Source organism: Semicossyphus pulcher, unplaced genomic scaffold (assembly GCF_022749685.1).
Source record: "Semicossyphus pulcher isolate SPU_LCO1_2020_fin unplaced genomic scaffold, fSemPul1.0.p SCAF_21, whole genome shotgun sequence".
Classification (NCBI taxonomy): domain Eukaryota; kingdom Metazoa; phylum Chordata; class Actinopteri; order Labriformes; family Labridae; genus Semicossyphus; species Semicossyphus pulcher.
This window is the reverse complement of record NW_027211695.1, coordinates 4,711,407-4,731,960: the sequence shown is the minus strand read 5'-3', so window position 1 is coordinate 4,731,960 and position 20,554 is coordinate 4,711,407.

Genomic DNA, 20,554 nt, shown 5'->3' with positions numbered 1-20,554 from the left:
CACACACTATCACACAGATACTTTTCTAGTCTGTGTTGAAGCATGGCTTAATGGTGTGCATGTCTATGCTTTGTGTGTGTAAGTGTGCAATTGCACTTTTGTATCTGTCCATCTGTCCCATCCCCCAAAGACCAGATGACTCAGCTGGGTGTCTATCTGCATGTCTGACATGATTCGAGGCCTCAGCCTTGACTGGCCCAGTGGGTGGTCACGTCCCTGCATGGCAGAGCAGCAGGCTGAGGCATCTCTCTCAACCTCCAGCCCTCCTCTCCTCCACTCCCTACTTCCTTTATCTCCTCTCGCTGTCCCTCTGTTTCCATCCCACTGTCAAGTGGATTAACAGGGAAAAGCAGACTAATCAAGTATTACACATATGGTGGGATACTATCATGTTCTAGATCCCATCGCCCTCGAAGCGTGTGTGCTATATTTTGCTTTAGTGCGTGCAATCATTTTCCCAAGTGTATTATATCACACTAGCTTTGTTATTTATAAGTTTGCCATTAGTTTTCTTCAATAACCAGAACCAGAAATACACAGCAGTTGCAGTACTCTTTGTTGTTTGTGTAGTGAGTCTTAAAATCTTTTGACAAATCTATTTAAAATAAAAATAATTGAGATAAAGCTGAGTGTTTAGATTGAGCTATTTGGATGCTCATTAAAGTGAGGGGTACGATCACCGATTTCTATACCAACAAACTGCCAAGACATCTTGCACCCTTCTTCGCACTTGAGCGTTGTACAAAAGGTTACATTTCTGAGCGCACCTGAATGCAGCATCCCCCAGCGGAACACGGCAGTGAGGGAGACATGCCCGGACTTGTTTTCTGCACCTACTACGGAGACATCAGTGATCGCCCGACGGGCTCTTTTTATCGTGTTTGCGTGCATGAATATGTAAGTGAGTTCTGCACTGATGTTCATGTTACACTCTTTTAGCGTCGGCTGTGGCCGTGAGTGAATTCTCGGCGTGTTTGATGTTGTGAAGTCTGGTAAAACGACGTGAATGTGAGCTAGTTAGGAGCTTTAACTTCTATTCATTGGCTCGAGTTTCTGAGACTTTTTATTCTTTATTTGTGTATTGTTTAGGATGCATTTAGGTATAATTAAAGTGTTGTTTTATTTGGGGAAAATATGGCAGAAAAACGACACATCTGCCGATGCTGATATGTCATTTTCAAGCTATAATCTGCAGATAGCAATAACGTGCCGATAGTGTCTTGCAACCCTACTGAGGGGTCTAAACTGGAGTCAACTGAGGTTAACTGCAGTGTTTTGTTCTCTACAACTGAGTTCACCAACATCTTTTTTTTTGTCTTCAAATATATTTCCCAAATGTGTACAGGGAATCTACTTTAGTGGAAAAGTGCTACAAGTACTGAAAGCCGGCGCCGTGCTGCTTCTCTGACTGCTCTCTCTTCCTCTGTCCCTATTGAGCCATTACTGATCTATACGAGGCCTCATCAGAACCAATAGCCTGTATCTAATCTGTTCCTGCTCCTGGTGATTTCTGACTTCACGGCTGCTCCCTTCCACAGTATAAGTGACGACCCCGACTGGAAGACACACCATGACTGATCCCCTGTTCCGCCATCATTCCTCGCTCCCTTGCTGCCTTTTCCTTTTTTTCCTCTGTTTCTGGATACTCCCATCATTCCAGCTCCTTCCCTCGCCTCCTCCTAGCTCCTCTTGCTCACCTCAGTTCCCCCTGTGTATCCTGCCTCTACCTTCCCCATCCTCGCACCCACCTTGTTTTGCGAATAGCTGAATGTTTACTTCATGTCGGCCTCATCAACCATTCCGTCTGGGCCTCTGCTGGGAAGATTTGCTCTTCTCCTTCGCATTTTATTTGTTCCCCTATTTGCTGTTTCCATTAAAGATGAAATTGAAATCTCCTGCGCTAACACACACACACACATACAGAGACGCATACAAACATGTACACACAGGCATTACTCCGCACACTGGCGCACACGGCAATGAACAAAACAACGACGTGCTGTGCCAAGGCGTATGAAAGAGTGCAAACCTCTTGTCCTACTTTTGCTTTACCTTCTTCTCATCCTTTCGCTCCACTTCCTCACTCTCTGTCCTCGCCTCCTCCTCCTCTCTCTCTCCCCTTTAGTTGTTGAAAGTGTGTTGTGATCCATGTTTTGTTTTTGTGCTGTATTATATTTTGCTTTCACCTTTATCATAAAGCATCAGACTTTTTCCCTTTTCTCCGTCTGGCACTTTTCAACACATCGTCGCCAAAGTTTCTCACGTAAGTAACACCTCTTACTTTCTAAGTCTTCCTTCTCCTGTGACAAAATTTAGCACCGAGACAAGAGATAAACTACTTCATTTTCACGAAGACCTCCTCCTTTCCCTTCGTTTCCCCTGCGTGCACCATGCTGCCACTCCTAAGCTTTTTGAAGGCCGACTCTTCTCCGCCCGCGGCGTGACTTCCGAAACCTCTTCAGACAGGATGTAGGAAGAGTTTAGAGCATGGCGCAGGTCAATGAGGCCAGGAGGCAGAGTTGTGGCGAGCTTCATCAGTATTCAGCAGAGGCTATTCTCTCTCAATAATATCCCAGTCATTCGGGTCAGCCACATCACCATGCCTATGTGAAGGGCACACACCCAAACACACACAAAAACAGGAAAGGGAGAATCTCTCTTCACCACCTTCCTCTCGCACATACAGCTCCTTCAATTAAGATAAAGTGGCTAATCATATATGAGTTACATTAACATCCTTTATAGCTACTCTGACTTATTGGTTCCTCATTAAGACGCCGCTCACTTCAGCATACAGGCCAGCTTCCAACTGTAAAAACAGTGCAGGGAAGGATGAGGAGAAGACACGAGCTGCAGATGCATGTGTGCAAGCGGGGGACCTGGCTACTTAGAAGTGCAGGGACTCTGGGTCCAGACTAGGAGGATGGAATATCCTGTGAATTAAAGCTGCCGCACAACTGAGCGGGGTCATGGGAGACTCACTGCACACGGGGCTCCCGGGCCACAAGAGGATACCTGGGCCCAGAGCCAGCTTCTACTGTCCCGTGCGTCTCTCCTCTCACCTTTTACTTTCCCCACTTTCCTCATTTCATTTTTCACACCTGACATTTCCCCCCCCTCTAATCCCCACCTCCTGTACCCTCGAACTTTTCTTTCGCACACTTCTCCTCCATACTTTAATGCACCCTCCCCCACCTGCAAACGGACGCCATTAAAACTCAACATTACATACCTTCCCTCCTCTGTTAATCAGTGTCTGTTTGGAAGTCGTCACAACACATGCTTGTTAGTTTTCTGTGTACTACATCTGCGTTTGTATGTGTGCATCTGCCTACATGTTTAGATCTGCTTGACAGTGCGTCTTGCAGCAGATGGCAGGGTTCGCAGGGAAGTGGCGAGCTCCATACACCGTACACCTGGTCTTCTGCATGATCAAAAGGTTCCACGAGAAGATCTATTTCACCTCCGAGCTCACAGTCGATGTATACAGTATTGTTGTCCCGCCCGTATTCACGCTCAAGCAGACCACCCACAGAAAAAGCCGTTAATCAACAGAAGGAAGCTGTGCCAAGTGTGACCAGCATGTGTGAATCAGGAACGATTTGAGAAGTGTTTGGTAACCTTGTCTTTGTGCCTTGTTTTCCTCTCCTTCTCAGATTTCGTTTTTCACTGTATAAACTTTGACTGTGGGTTTAATTAGTGTGAGAGAACAGATGTCCTCCACAGTGAACGGCCTAATTGTTTTTTCTTTGTCTCATTCAGCGGATCACATTAGCTGTGGCTCTTAATGTAGATGTTGTTCTCCAACTCTTTACAGGGAAATATCTGTTTTTAAGCCCCTGTGCTGGCATCAGATCTGAACACTGAGCTTATTAATACTTTTCTCATCAACAGACAATGATTCCTGCTGTCTTCCTGTCACGTGATGTTGCTGTGACGTGTCGTCTCTGCTGTTGTTTATGCAGATTCGATCATGGTGTCAGATTTGACCGGACCACCGCAAAAGGGAAAGGCCGAGGTCAGAGTGCAACAAGTGCCACCGTTGGATCAGGGAGGCCACTGAGATCTGGAAACGGGCCCAAAGGACAGTGAACCGGGACGAGGGGGCGTATGTGTTGCTGTTCTCAGGAAGCGGTCGGACAGCAGTGGGCTTTATCAAATCTGCATACGTCACAGCAACACTTCTTCTGAGGAAGACGGCAGGAAGACAGCAGTCGAATCACGTCAAGGTAAAAACCATCTCAAGAAAAGTATTAATGATGTATTTATCATAATCAAATATGGCACAAAACTTTGATTATGGGAGTCAAAGTCTTTGTGATCTCATGGTCATCCCATTTTGTGATCTCAGGAGCACATGGCGTTGTCATCTTCACGGATGAACTGATTACAGTTTGGGGGTCAAATGTGAAAGCTGAATGTTTGAACATTTGGCTGTAACTAAAGAACTGAGTGACAACAATGACTAAAAAAATAAAATGATGTCGGATGAGATCCAAAAGGTCAAAGGTCAACTTTACTGTGACATCAAAAAGGAGTGAAAGGAAAAAAATGGTGGCCTTTTTATCGTTTGATAGAATACTGAATTGGCACGTATTAACCTTGAAACTGTTGTGACTGAAAGGTTATTTATAAAGCACCATTCATACATGGAGCAATTCAAAGTGCTTTACACAGTTAAAAACTGAGCATTAAATTAAAAAGCAAATTATATTGAAATATAAGTTCAGTTCGTTAACTTAACCTTGGTATCAGTTATTTATGAGTCCTCTTGACTCTTTGTTCAGTAGCTGTGACACGTCTATCAACGACCCTGTGTTTTCCGTGACCTTGGAATGAGTTATTACCGACGCAGGCTGTGGGATGTTAATCCCTCCTCTATTCTTCCCCTGGAGTCTGTGCTGAAAGGTTGGAGGATGTGTGTGAAGCGACCAGGGCTTCAGAAGTGGAAGCAACATCTACCTTTAAAGCAGCGTGTACTTTATGTTATTTCAAAATCAGCTTTACTATTGCAGCGCCCGTTCAATTGCCATTCGGTGCCCGTGCCTGCTCAGAACATGCCGATAGTTTACAGCCTTGTCCAGAGTGTGGTTTAGCTCCTTAGAGCGTTTTTGAGAACATGCTCGCACTCAAAACTTGGCGGTACAACCTCAAAGCGTAAAGTCGACAGAATGAATACTTGTAGAGAACATTGAATGACAGATTGATAGTCAGATATAGTTAAATATGCCAAGCAATCACAGGCATACAAGGACTCTATTATAATAATACATTTTATTTGATGGCGCCTTACAAGTCACCCAAGGTCACCTTACAGGGAATAAAAGCATAAAATAAAACATCAGACATGATTAAAACCAGACATCAACCTAAAACAAGTGTAGTGCACAGTGTCACCGTTTGAACAGGTGGGTTTTGAGTTTGGATTTGAATGTTGTCATGGAGTCTGACTGTCTTATGTGTGGGGGGGAGGGAGTTCCATAGTCTGGGTGCCGAGCAGCTGAAGGCTCGGGCACCCATGGTGCTGAGGCGGGATGTGGGGATGGTTAATAGTCCAGCAGAGGCTGAGCGGAGGGAGGAAGAGGAGGTCGCTGAGGTAAGAAGGGGCTAGGTGGTGGAGAGCTTTGTATGTGAGGAGGAGGTTTTTGTATTGGATGCGGTGTTGTATCGGGAGCCAGTGAAGTTGGATGAGAATAGGGGTGATGTGGTCAGACGATTTGGTGCGGGCCGAGTTCTGAATAATTTGTAGTCTGTTGATGAGTTTGGCGGGGGGTCCGGTGAGGAGGGCATTGCAGTAGTCAAGGCGGGAAGTGACAAACGAATGAACCAGGATGTCGGTGCTGGATTGGGACAGTGATGGGCGGAGCCTGGAGATGTTTCGGAGGTGGAAGAAGAATTATTGATTGGTCTTTAACTCGCCTACAGACATAGAGTAGAACATAGACAACAAAGATGAGCAAAGTCAAGTCAGTTGAACTTTTCTGATATATTCTTATGTCACAAATAAAATTTAAAAAACTCCCAGTAATGGGCAGAATGGAAGAAACCTCATGACGAGCAATAGAGAAGCGATCCCTCTCCCAGGACTGAAACACCGCTAATATATTTTGCACGTATAGACTTGATCAAAAAGACGGTATGTGATCAGAATGAAAATGAGCATCCCTAAGTGTGTGTGTGTGTGTGTGTGTGTGTGTGTGTGTGTGTGTGTGTGTGTGTATGTGTGCGGATTTGGCACAAGCATGCCTACCAGGACATCTGGAAGGCCAGTCAGTTCGCCGCGCGTCGGACACAGAGCGTGGCGAGCACAGCACAGGACACATTCAAAAACTCTGCATCCCGACAGAATTAAAGGTCAGCTCTGCTACAAAAAGTTAATTAAATAGCAGAAGATTTTGGCTCCCTGCTACAGCGCGACTGTCACGGCTTAGCTGTAATGTATTACATGGGTCACGTTAGGTTTTGTTTTATGCAAATCAAACATAAATGCCAAAAGAATTAATTTGCTCTGTAAAGTAAATCCTAAACTTGTACTTTGATCGTGGTCTCTGTAGAAAGAACAAAGAATTACACTTTGTGTTTATAATGGATACAAACATTGGATACTCTTAGGGGACGTCATTAGAAATATTTTTAGCTTTAGACCCACAGACTCGGCCCAAAATGCGTTTTACAGTGACAGCTAAAACATTTCTTCCCTCAGGATGAACAGTATTTTGCGCACAAGATACACAGCTCCCCTAAAATAAACCCCCCAGCAGCTCTCATATTTACATTTCACAGCACGAGGACCTGATCTTTGTCTGATTCCTTCCTCTGAGCCGTCTTCTCAGCTTCTCCTAAGATGATCATTTAAACCTCCTGTTATCCTCGGGGTCAATTTGACCCCATTCCATGTTCAACTTCTCGAAATAGATGGTTGACATCCTTTTTTTTGTGCTAATTTAACGGGGACAGCTGGGTAAACATGAAATTAGCATGATTATATGTTTCCAATGTGCAGTATACGCTTTGTACGCTCTGGTGTTCTTTGGGGTCAATATGACCCCAGGCTGTAATAGCTATATAAAACAGAAGTAACACAAGTACATAGTTTTACTCACATGTGTTGTGCTTGTTGAGGATGATGTTGAGGTCACTATAACATGCAATTTTATAATGTTCAAAAAACTTGCCTGTGCTTTAGGGCGCTAATCTAACCATACCTGGAGTAGTGCAAGAACATGGGCTCATAATACCCATGATATTTCCCGCGGCGTGGGGGTGGGGAGAAATGGTTCCTGCAAGGGCACTGATAGTTCAGGGGAGGAGCAAACATATAAAAGCTTGTAGCCTTCTAAACCTTTGGTTCTCAACTGGTGGGTCAGGACCCAAAAGTGGGTCGCGGAGCTGTTTTCAGTGGGTCGTGGATGTGTGCTTGAAAGAAAAAAAAGTTCTGGTAAAAAGTCTGTGCTGCGCTTTTATTTTGAAGGACAGGTTTCCTTTGATGTTTGTGTGTGTGTGCAGTAGTAGTGTAGTTTGCCCTGATTGTTTTCACCTGCCCCTTGATTGTCTCACCTGTGTCTGATTAGCCTCACCTCCTCAGTTTATTTAGGGCGCATTCACACCTAAAGTCAGTGTTGCATTTTGCCTCGAGTTTGGTTTGTGTTCACATGGCAGCTTTTACCAGCGGACCAAAAATTTTGATGCGCAAGGAAACTGCTCTCTGATTGGTCAGAATTTCCACGTGGTAAACAAAGCAAGAGAGCAGACTGATCAATCAGACTCGCGGACTTTAATGTTTGTTTTTTAACCGACATTGTTCCACAGATGGATCACTTTCACTCTCCTTTAGTTTTTGTGCGTTTCCACAAGCATTTGTGAAATTGTTTGGTCAGCCCATATTTCTATTTCCTCACTGCTCCCCACATCTCTCCTCGTCTCTGCAAATGTCAGCACCCGTAAACTACAATGCAGTTTTATGGTTTGTTTCCTGTATTTGGTCCTACTTAACGTCCGCTTACGTTCTCACCAGAATCAAACCGGACCGTGGTTCGTTTGGAAACGGACCGAGACCCTTCTTTTCTAGCGGACCATGGTCCGGTTGTTTGGTCTGCACCAGAGTCACACCGACCTAAACGCACCGCACCGAGGGGACAAACGCTCCAGTGTTCGGTTCAATCGGACTAAACAAGGCTGGTGTGAACCCGCCCTTAGTCTCTGTGCTCCCCTGTCTCATTGTCAGTTCGTCGCATGTCCTCCACAGTGATACTCGTGTTTACCTGGATTATTTTGGACTTCGTGTCTTCTCCTTGTGGCTCCTCGTGTTTTCTCCTGCTTTTGTTGCATTTTCAGTCGGGCCTTTTGTTGGATTTTGTAACCTGGGCTCCCTAACTCAGTAAGCCTTTTTGTTGAATAAAAACCATTGTCTGCACCTGGGTCCTTTACCTTTTTATTTCAAACAGAACCTGACATTTTGACAAATATTTTCTGGAGGTTTAAATTGCTGCGGTCAAATTGACTCCGAGGATAACGATGTTTGTAAGGGTAACAACAGGAGTCAATTCTGCTATGTGTTGTGTTTAAATGAACGGGACTTTTATTTGAGGTACTTTCTAAGAAGTTCAAAAAATTATGAAATGGCAAATAACCACGTCCCATTTATTACGCCTGGTACTGTGGTTTGTCCAGTCAGCTCTTTCTGAAGTCTGCCTTCTCTTAAAGGTCCTTCTATCAGTCTTGTGTCCCCTCCTCAGTGCCTCAATCCCCCAGAGGACCGTCCAGACTTTTGCTGCTGCCTGTCCTCACGCTGAGAAAATGTTGCCATGTTGTAAAAGCATGCACACTGCCTCTAAAGAAAGCTCTCCCAGTTTTAAGTACCAGCATCCCTGTCCTGACTCCTCTTGTCCGTTTTGTCAGAATCGGCTCTGACGTTGCCGAAAATACAGAAAAGTCAGTCTCAGCACAACTTATTGTGACAACAAGCCGAAGGCAAGCAAACACGAGGCGTTGACGGCCACGGGTCATATCACCAGTGATGTTACTGTTTGAAAGAGACTCGCTCATGTCGCTGCGTTCAGAGAATAAATTAATATAAACAGGATTACATGTTAAGATACAGCACGAGCACATTTCTCGCTGTGTGTGTCCCCTGGTTGTTTTGTGGTGAGAATGAAAAGTAAAAACGCATTGAGGAAAATGTCTCGCCTGTATTAACATATGTGTATACGCCTTGTGGTTAATGTCAAGTGTGGCTAAGGTACCTGGGTCTCCAAGGGGTTGCTGAGTTAGAGCACTGTTGCTGTGATTAAAACGATGGAGAACAGCCAGAGGGTGATAGTTGGCACAGATTCGGCTCTGTCTCCTCCCCTTCCATTTCACCCTCCATCCCTCTCCTCTCCGTGCCAGCTGTCAGATATGTCAGTCAGTGTGCTAATGATGCTCCCTCGCAGAGCGCGGAGCACAGTGATACATCTGTCATGCCCAGATATCTCTCTATTCATATGTAAGCAGTCCGCAAATGGCCTAGTTTTGTGTACCTTGTTTTTTTATTTTCACAGAATAAGCAATTCATGATCCACAAACAAACACGTTTTAGTACATGATGTGGCAGGCTCTGGTCATTTGCACCTCTTTTACAGACCCCATGTTTGGCACAGAACAACAAAACTGAGCTCCCATCTTTTATCTGTTTCTGCTACACTGCACACACCGGTGAACGCTGTGTTTTATAGCATCAAAACACATCTAATTTAACCATCATTTCCAGTTCCAAATACACTACCATTAAGTGTTAATTTACGTTTCATTTAAAGCAGTTGCATCATTATTTACACTCAAGAAAGAACGCAGAGGCAAGCTCCAAGACGTGGAAGTTTCAAAAACTGCAGTTCCTCGAGTGGCCACTTGAGGCGAGCTCCGAAAACAATTCCTCACCAGTAGGATCTGCATCTTCAGTAATAAGTGGGGTTGCACACATCTGTGACGTGCTCCTTTTTTCCAAACCAAAGACTGTATAAAAAGATGGACGACGTGACAGCTCCCTAAAAGTGAAGCCAAAACCTCTCTATCGCCCCCTGCTGACCGGCTGCAGTATAGGTCATAAGCCCCGCCTCCTCCATGTTAACAGATGGGACATGAGTCAAACTATAAAATCAAAATACACGCCAAATGAATTTTTCTCAAACATGGTTTCTGTCATTATCGTTAGTTCTTATCATGCTGATTTACGTCCAAGTGTTCATTTTTCTGAAAAGTTTTTTTTAAATTAGTTGTTTGATGCTGTAAAAATGATGATTGACAGCTCTGTTGACAAATACGGCTCCTGCAGCTGATCTGTTCCAGATTAGCAGAGTGGAGGATGATCGGCGAGAGGAGACGTAACTAAAACAATCACAACAGTCATTGAAGTTTACATACCTGTGAACGTTTACCTCAGACCAACACAAGAAGCTGTTCTGCTGTTAAACACGCCGGCGAGCGAGAGCCTTGCGGTTTTTTCGGTAAGTTAAGTGTGTGTTTGGGTTAGCAGAAGTGGCTATGACGGCGCCACCGGTCGATCTCTACTGACTCTGACTCCGAATGACGTCCCCATCGCAAGATGGCAGCGCCTATCACAGGGTCTATTTTGGCATCACTTTCATACAATGGGAGCAGATAGAGACGCGTCGTCCATCTATATATACCGTCCAAACCAACACTGAATTCACACTGGCAACGATCAAATTCTGGGTTAAAACAAGTTTGCTAGTAGAACCCATGAGATATCTGGAACTCTCTATAAAACGGGTCCCTTCCCTTAGCTCGACTCTCAGTGGGCTTCCTTTTATCACTTCGTCTATCTTCTGAGAAGGGGGTGCAGAGACAGCTGCTGTAATGCAGATGAGTGCGGCTATTTTTAGGGTTTTGCCTGCTATGATTTGAAGCCTGTGTTTTGTGTTTTCCCCACCGGCTCACAGATTTACTCACCTCTCCTCTCATATATTTCCCCCCCTTTCTTTTTTTCCCATTTGTCTTCGTCCTTCTTCTCACCCCTTTCCAAAGGTCAGCAGCATTAGTGTTTGAATTCTCCATGGCTAAGTTATTCATTTGACCTTGCAGTACAGTGCTGCTCTCCTGGGTCAGCCACATGAGACTCTTGTTATGGTTCCAGAGGCCAAAGGGCAAAATGGATATCCTTTCGAAATGTATTCACCAAACAACCCAGAATTGTCTTTGCCTATGTGTGTATGTGAGTCCTGTACCTCTTGCATACATCATTAGATATCAGGATATCAAAGGCTGTGGGGTTGTGGGGAATGATGAATGGCTGCCAGGTGCTGAGGTCCTCGCGGTGATCACCTCAGGTTTGGCCCTGCTGGCAGGGTAACAGAAAGGGTTAAGTGGCTATGGCGACTCAGAGCTTGAGCTTCGTAGCCCTCCGTAGCCTTTGGCGGCAGCTCAACAGCCTGTTCCCCAACATCACGAAGGGCCCGTGTGGATGCGGTCTGCGTCTCAGGCAGGCAAGCGTTGGGGGAAATGGAGACAAGGCTTAATTTCCTCCAGACCAGATGTGGGACTCGGGAAGAGACAGAGAACAAGCTGACTGGCTCCTTCCTCTGTGCCTTCAGGCCTGCTGTCCTGGGGCAGCCGAAGCAGCTCGTGGAGCAACTCTGCCTGCCTGTCAACCTGCGTCAACATCAGTGCTGCCCCCTTGCCCCTTTCCACTTCCCCTGCAAGGCAGCCCAGCCCTCACGGAGGTCACATGAGTCCAGAGTTAGTGCGAAAATAACCTTGGCCTAGGGAGGTGTCAAAGGTGCATAATTCAGACCTCCCAGTTACCCCCGCTCGCTATACTCCAAATCTCACCACAGTTCACTGACAAGTCATATTGTGTAGAGGGAGGGGAGTTTGAGAGAGAAGAGGGAACACATAAAAGAGACGCTGTTACAAGCTGTCATCATCACGCCTAGTTCTAAAAGGTTCTCTGTCTCTGATGTGTGCAAGCTTTAGCACTCAATGGGATCCAGGATCAGTGGTTTCCTGCCTCTAGTGCTGCCTCAGAAAAAGTAACTGTTGGTCTTGTGGAAAAGAAAAAGAAACGTCGCTCCCTCCGTTCGCCGTCGCTCTTGACTGTGAATGTTCGCACCTGAGAGATTTGCCACTTGAAGCTTCTTGAGGGAATGGCCGAGACAGGGCGAGGGAAACATCGCACCTTAAAAACATGAGGGTCACTACTGGCTGACATGAATCAATAGCCTCAAAGGCAAGGTCAAGGGGTCAAAGGCCAATCAGCTTTAATGATCAAGTTTCCTGATAGAGGCGGTCAGTGTGTTGAAAATCAAGCGACTAGCTTTGTGTTCTCTCGGGGATACATTTGTTTGTTTTTAATGCTGTTCGGGCTAATTATCTACTTGAAGTTTGTTTTTCTTTTAAAATTAAAATCAGCTATAAATACTCCTTCTTTTCCAACAACCTCCAGGGTTTTGCCAGCATTGATTTCGATGAAAATCAGTCACCCTGCACCACAGAACCTGCGAGCTTCCACTTCTGCTGTATTCAGACTGACACAGCATCTATAAATAGTCGCACAAACACACACTCTCCCACTCTCTCTCCGTCTTTTTTTCCCCCCCTCCTCTCTCTGTCTCTCTGTCTCCTGCTACCTCATTTGCCAGACGCGGGTTTGGTCCCCGCAAAAAATTCAATTTGCAGTCTAATTCCATATCAAAAACCTGGTCAAAGCTCTGTGTTTGTGGAGCGCGGCGCAAACAAGCAAGGACACAGTCTCAGCGTGGCTCCTCCCGCAACCTCATTATAGCTGTGCCCTCAAGTAACAGATTTGTCCTTAATTGGTGAGTTGTCCTAATTGACTTTAGCTAATTTATGGATTAGATTATTTTTACCCTCTTTCCTAATTGAACCATAACTTTCATGTGTTTCCTTGGCTGACTGGATCGTGGCTGCTGTGGAAGCTCGTGGTTTTGCACCATCGCATTCAGTTATGTACCGCATCCATATAGAAAATAAATCTAATAAGTGCACTGTGGAGGGGGAAAAAAAACAATAGCAATACCTGAGCAGAGTAAACAGCATGAGCATCCATTTCTCAGGCTGATGGAGTGTAGCGCCTTGGGGATGCTAGTCCATCAAGAGACGTTTGGGTTCTTGGAGTGTTTATGTTGGTGCCAGTGTCGTATTAGTGTTTAGCTCACTGGCTCCGAGGATGGAAAGAAAGAGAATACAAGAAAAGAAAGTAAGGGACTAAAGTGGAATGGCTTCAACTTTTATTAGGAAAATCTGTAGGCCTTGCGATGTCTGACCACCCGTCTTGTCAGCGACAGGGCGTCTGTCACATTTGAGATGCTTGGATGCGAAGAGCCTTTTTGGATTAAATTGGTGGGTGTAATGACGGACCATTAGCTGAGAGGACGATATTAAAGTTGTCTGTAAAGAGACAAAACAAATGTATCAGTCGCCTTAGATCTCCAGGGGAGAGGAGATAAATTCTTACGTTGTTTTTCAGTCCTTGATTCTGAATGATCTGCAGCACGATGATCTGCAGCATGATGACGCAACACGGTACAGGTGGTTTGGCACTACTTGCTCTGCTCAGAGAGTGTAGGTCAACCATGAATCAGCTTATATAATGTTATAATGTTACAGTATGTTTATGACTCCAACAATGAATATAAATTACTCCAATGAAAACTGAGATATAGGGTTCCACACTTAATGAGGTTAGGTTTAATAAGGTTACTGAAGCTCTCTTTCGTGCAGCAGCTTCGGGTGCTTTCACACCAACAGTCCGTTCGTTTGATCTGAATCAAAGACCAGATTGTTGCAATGTTGCATTTTGATTCGAGTTTGGTTTGTGTTCACACAGCAGACCAAAAGTTTTGATGCACGAGGAAACTGCTTTCTGATTGGTCAGAATTTCCACGTGGGAGAGAGAGCACACTCCTCAATCACAATCGCAGACTATAGTTACTTTTAACCAACATTGTTCCACAGTTCGATCAATTCCACTCTCCTTTAGTTTTTCACTGAACAGTTTAAATATCTGTATTCTTGTGTGTTTCGACAAGCATATTTCTATTAGAGCCCTCACCTCATCGCCCCCCGTGTTTGTCCTCTACTCATCTTACTGCCTGGCTGTCTCTGCAAGTGTCAACATCCCTTAAAGCTCCTGTGAGGAGTTTTTTCGCTGGTTATGAAACAGATTTCTTTCAGATTTAATTCTGGTGACTGTATATGACTCACAAAAGCAAACAAAACATTAGCAACAAGATTATTATTTCTGTATAGTTATTTTTAATGCCTGAAACCGCTGGCGGGCAGGGGGGTAGGCATCAGGCGACGCAGTTAACTGCACGCTGCCTTTTTTTACATTTTCCAGTGCAAAAATTTAAAGTGAGTGATACATATGACTGTTAAAGAAAGCAGGATGATATTTTTTGTTAAAAACCACCACTTGCAATGTACAGAAGTACAAGCATGTACAGGACAAAATCAGCAAAAAGATAAGAGGTACAGCTTTGTCCACAGGGGGCGCCAAAATCGACACAAACGAAAGTTCCTCACAGGAGCTTTAACAACCCACAACGCACAGCTTTTTGGTTTGCTTCTTATATTAGGTCGTACTTTAAGTCTGACGATGTTCTCACTTGCATCGAACCGGGCTGTGGCTCATTTGGACACACCATAAACACGTCACGAGTTCGACTGCATGTTCTCACCTGTGAACCGGACCGTCTTCTGAGCATGTTAGGTCACGTCAAACATTTCTTTGATGTTGCAAATGGAACTGCATTGATGCATGAAAAATCCTTATTGTCATCATTATCATCATTTATAGACACTACATTTGACACAATATCAGCGAGGTACAAAAAGATCCATGGCTGGTTTAACATGGTTGTTTTGCTACACTTAAATGTCGATTTGTTCACTCTACTGCTTAAAACAAGCCCGAGGCATGGCTGCTGCTGTTAGTCAGTACAGCTATTTTCTCTGTTTTAATCATGCTGTCCAACGAAACCCCAAAAATACACATTTTCTTCTTGATCTAGCGGTAGGGCTGCTGTAGGAGGTGTTGCCCATAAAGTGGTGCCTTGATTACAATTATTTTTCAGACGCACAATAAGTGTGCAGCAGCAGATGTAGAATAATAAGCTGTGAAAAATGAAAGGGTGTCATGTATACAGTGGCCAGGCTTTACTGGGGCACAATACTTGGGTGGCTCCACTAATGATAATAATAGTAGTGCACTATAATTGTGGAGTCCAAGTTTTACTTACTTTTTTTACTGCTTTGAAAACCATTGAAACAAAAAGGTTGCCGATGCATTTCACTAAACACGATCATTGCACTTCCTGTACACCTGGCATGCCTTGCACCAGGATGGGGTGTGAGTTGAGTTGAGCCTTATAAAGTATGTGACTGTTAGCCGGAAGAAGTAGGAGATGGCTGGGCTTCTGGGATAGAGGAACTTTCTCTGGTGGGGTCGAGGACCTGGAGGTCTGCACAGGAACGGATACATGTGATTGGTCAGCGGGAGACGGCCTTGCTTCTCTCATCCTTCTGTTTGTTGTGTGAATCAATAACATGAAAATAAATGAATAAAACTACTGTTTAAATACTAACTACTCAAAGCTTTGCTCATAACACACTGCGTCTCAATTCAAGGGCTGCATCCTTCGAAGGATGCAGGCTACGAATGACACACACTTCGTAGCCCGTGTAGACGCTCAGGCCGAACTGAAATGAGTCTGGTGTACCGAGGACTTCCTGTTTGCATCACCAGCTGTTCCCGCCCTTAGTCGCGCGTGACAAAGTGCTGCTCCTGTCGCCTAGCAACAGGTAGGTAGCTGGCTAGCTATAACATAACTAATGTAACTTAAAGATCTTAAAGTCCTTAAGACTTAAAGTATTTTTAACATTTGTATCACCAGCCATTCGGTTGAGTTGAAACCTTTAATAGTGCATTCCTTTAATAGTCCGCCATCTTGTTTGAAGTGGCTCGTAATAAATCTCCGGATACGCTGGGCCGCGAAGGATGCATCTGCGGGAAAAGGAGGACGCATTTGTCGGAGCATCTGAAGGAGTCTTCGAAATGGGACAGCCTTCGACGCTCGGCCGTGACTCAATCGGCCTTCAAAGGATGCAGCCCCTGAATTGGGACGCCGCTTATACGCCGTTACCACATGTTCCCTTGTGACATTCCTCCTGGAGCTGCACAACTGTAGCAATCAGGACCACGAGGAATACTAAATAGATATAATGATATATAGATATAAGGGGACAGAAGTTTCTTTGAAAGTTATATTGGCAGTTCCCTTTAGGGAGATTTTGTCATCGCCTGTCACTTGCGTCTGTGCAGGCTACGGTATATATGCATGCTATTTTTTGCTCTGTGTCTACGTGTGAGAGAATTACAGTGTACAGTGTATGTGTCTAAAGGTTCACGACGGTGAGGAGAGGAGGTTGAGACGTGTCAGCGATGAAAGTGCCGCATCTCTCCTTGGGGCTGTCAGCCTGTTACCAGGTGTCACTTCAGCTCCTCTCGCCCACCTGCTTTCCAAGCCTGAGCCAGACCGCCGCCATACACACAAATACACACGCGCACACACACACGCAGAGTGCAGACAAGAGCAAGATGAGTATAAAGACAAAGCTAAGAGAGAAAAGTAAGGGAGAGGCTGAAAGATAGACAGATGCTGTACCATACTGTTTTGTACATAATGGCTTAAATGCTGCGACATTAGTTCATCAGCCATTATTGCCACTGTTTAGCTTTAAAATTCTAGCTACCGTATAAAAGACTCTTTGCTCCCATAGATTAATTTGATTTAACTAGTCATTCTTGCAAGCTTAGCTGCTTACAACTGTACTGTTGATATTTCACAATAAAAGCCTCCGGGCAAAAGAGGAGGGATAATGTTCTCTGAATTTGCTTAAAATGACTGTAATTTCAAACAGATGGAGGAACTGTTGAATATACATTTAAAGCAAAGGGCAGCAACTGTAAATCAGCGTGGCAGATAGGGACGGAACATCACGAAGGGTTACATTAACATGATCAACACATTTACAGGAAGGTCGTCTCGTCTCGTCTGTTAAGCTAACTTAAGGCCTCTGCTGACAACAGTCGTTCCACACAAATTGAGTCTGCTTACGGTTAAGGCAGGAGAAGTTAAAACCCTCCGTCAGCGTGCGAGATTCCAATTAGAGGTGGAGGTTTTGGTTTCACAACAACCTAAAAAAAAAAGAAGGAAATATTGAAGAACGGTTTGCCACACTTATGTTTCGTGTGTGTGTTTACAAAACAGAGAGGGGCGAGGGAGGCAGGCTGTGTCGTGAGAGAAAGCAGAAGAGAGGAAAAGGTTGGGTTCAATATCGAGAGCCAATTCACCTTTGAAAGCGATTAAAATAATTGGACTGATAACGGTATGCCAGAATCGACAGGCATCAATAGCTCCGGAAAGGCTCCGCTGCTGCTTTCATATGATGCTCATTTGACTTCTCTTCGGCAGGGAGGCTGCAACGCTGACGCTACAAAACTTTATCATAAACAAATCACATGCAAAGTGCACCTTTAATAGGGTTCTTATTGTTATCCTTATAACCAGAAGTTTGTTGGTTGTAACATGTTTAATGCATGATCAAACGTTTCCTTCAAACTTCCATGGAGTTTGAAGAAAGAGAAGAGGGTCTCTTAACCCTTGTGCATCAATCTATTCCCTATTCATAGAGGCTTAGAAGCCTGTACTTCATCTCAGAGCTCTCGCTGTCACAGTCTCTCATTGTCTCTCTAACTATCTTTCAAGGTCCCTGTGACTGCCTCTCTCACCTTCTCACTCCTAAATCTCTCTCCTTGTTAGCGCGAGGTTATTTTTATTTGGGGCGTGAAAGGGGAGGGATTTCGTCCGACCCTCCCCTCTCCCGCTCGTCGTCTGACTTGCTCAAAAAAACAAATAAACGCGACACAACAGGAACGCTTTCCCTACTGTATTGCCTCCGAGTTCTGTCGGCAAAAAGAGGAGGACAGAAATAGACAATAAGGGAAAGAGAGGGAAGTAAAGAGACACCTCTCACAGCTATTTGCAGAAGAGTAGAGCTTCAGATGCTGACAGGCCTTTATCATTAGCTTTCATTCTTCTGTCTTGCCAAGGGAGCATTTTATATTCTGAGCCAGGCTCAGTGTGTGTGTGTGTGTGTGTGTGTGTGTGCGTGTGTGCGTGTGTGTGCGTAAGAGGGGGCTAAATCAATTCTAAATTATTGCACCTCTCAATAACTGATGGCCATGTCTGGGCAGAGGAGAAATGATTAATGATGAAACTATGGACAATATGAGTAAGACACACACTGAGACATTATCGCCTGCATGCAGTCACACACACACACACACACACACACACACTGATGTTATAACTGGGTGTGCTCTGGGGTAACTGCTGGTGATTACTGGAGAGAAAAAGACATCACTGCTCCTTAATGTGAGACAGGAGTCGAGTTCAGAGTCTGTGTATGTAAGAGTATAACAAGCATGTGAGTAAGGGTGAGGCTATCTCTCACTGAGACACCAGGCGTCATTTACACACCATATTTTAGAGAAATTATTAATAATTTGTTTCAGGATTTTGTGCTCTGTCATCTTTTTCTCCACTGGACGAAGCGCTTTACTGATTGGTCGATGGTTTAACCTCCAAATAAGGCCGTCTGAGACGGTTCCCCTCTAGCGTTCTTTTGGCAAGTGACTTCCTGTCAAGTCAGCCATAATAAAAACTGTCCGTTAGATTTTTCAAAATAAAACTTGCTGACAAACATGTCACATTTTATGAGTTTGGTAATGTTTTGGCGCCAAATCTCATTGGTTAGGTTTGGGACTGCACTTATACACGTCACACTCACATTCCCACAGTGATGACAAAGGCCTAAGTGCCAATTTCCAATCAGATCTATTCATACATTCCCGATGTTCAGGCCTTTGTGAGCAATGTGGGGTTCAGTGTCTTGCCCAAGGATGCTTCAACATGTTACTGTAGCAATCAGGGATCAAACCCCCAACCGTTCCGATTGAGAGACGACTGACTCTACCGCTGAGCCACAGATTGTGGTTTAGGTTATGCTAGTTACATAGCTTACAAAAGTTAAGGCACTACCTTTGACGTCATCTTCTTACAATAAAACACTGACTATTGTCTTCACACAGGAATCCAATCCCCTGTCTCTGGGATGGAGAGTGTTCGCATCGAAACAATAGGCTAAATTCCGCATGCAGATATAGCAGTAGCGAGGTCGCCCACAGCATCGTAAATTGAAACGTTTGGCCACTTACCAAGCTGCTGATTACTCGGGAGTGGGAACGGGCTGCATCGGTTGCCCTTGGGTTATTTTGCTGACCATTAACTTCAACGTCCCCGGTAGGTTTCCAGTCAGGAACCTTTGTTGCGCGCCATTCCTCTTCATCTCTCCTCTCATTTCCTGTTATCTTCTGCACAGCTGCGCTTCAAACCAACCTCAGCATTCTAACATTCTTAAGTGTGATTCCTTTATGTGCAAAACAGTTTGCAAAAAATGTTTTATTTTGAAAAATGCTCATTTTATTATAGCTAACTTGACTGCTTTATTTTGAAAGTCTTATGCTTATTGAACACTATTATTGCTCATGAGGGTAAAACGGTTCAAATGTTTAACTGTCGACGTGTGACATGTGACACTGTCTGGGTATCTGGGAAGTGTGCTCCTGCAATTACTGTTTATCACCACAGGTGGCGCTACAACAAAGAGCTTTGAGATTATCACTTTAAGTGATGGGTTTCCCAAAATCACAACAGCATTATTGGTTATTACAAAGTGCTTTTCTATTGATTTATTTACTGTTATAAGATTCCAAACCTTTCTGAGTGTGTATATAATAATGTAATTGCAGGATAAACCTCAAACCCTAACTGGTCTCAAACAGACACTTAAACACACACATCCACACAGATGCATCTAAATAACTACTTTTACATTTGTGCAGAAACGTATAAACACATTTGCTTACAAATCTAAGATCTTTGCAAAAAAGAGCCGCTGTCACACCCACAGCCCAAATGGCTGTTTTGTGTTGTCAGTCATTTACTCCCAAAACATACACTTACCCGCTCCGACAGAGAGTTCCATCTTTTATTATCTTCCTTCACAACAAAGCCCAAATTCATGTGTGCTTTCTATCTTACTCATAATCTTCCTCACAGCACTCAGGCTGCACTCTGGGGAGTCATCTCAGAACAGTGAGCGCAGCCCCATGCAAGCATAAAGTACGTTGGGTTTGCGTGCACACACACACACACACACGTGCTTCCTCATGCCTCGTCCCTGATGCACTTGATAGCTGATGATAGTAGCCATTGTGAGAAGCAGTGCTTCCCATCTCTGTGTTGTGCTGTTATTACATTAGCAGCTCTGATTTTATCCCTTCCTCTCCTTCTTCACCCCTCTCTGCTTCACATCTCTCTATTTCGTCCTCATTCTATCGGCCTCCCTCTGCTCCTCCTTCCTTCTTCCTCTGTCAGTTGTGGTTTGCTCTTACAGTGTTTACTCTTCTATG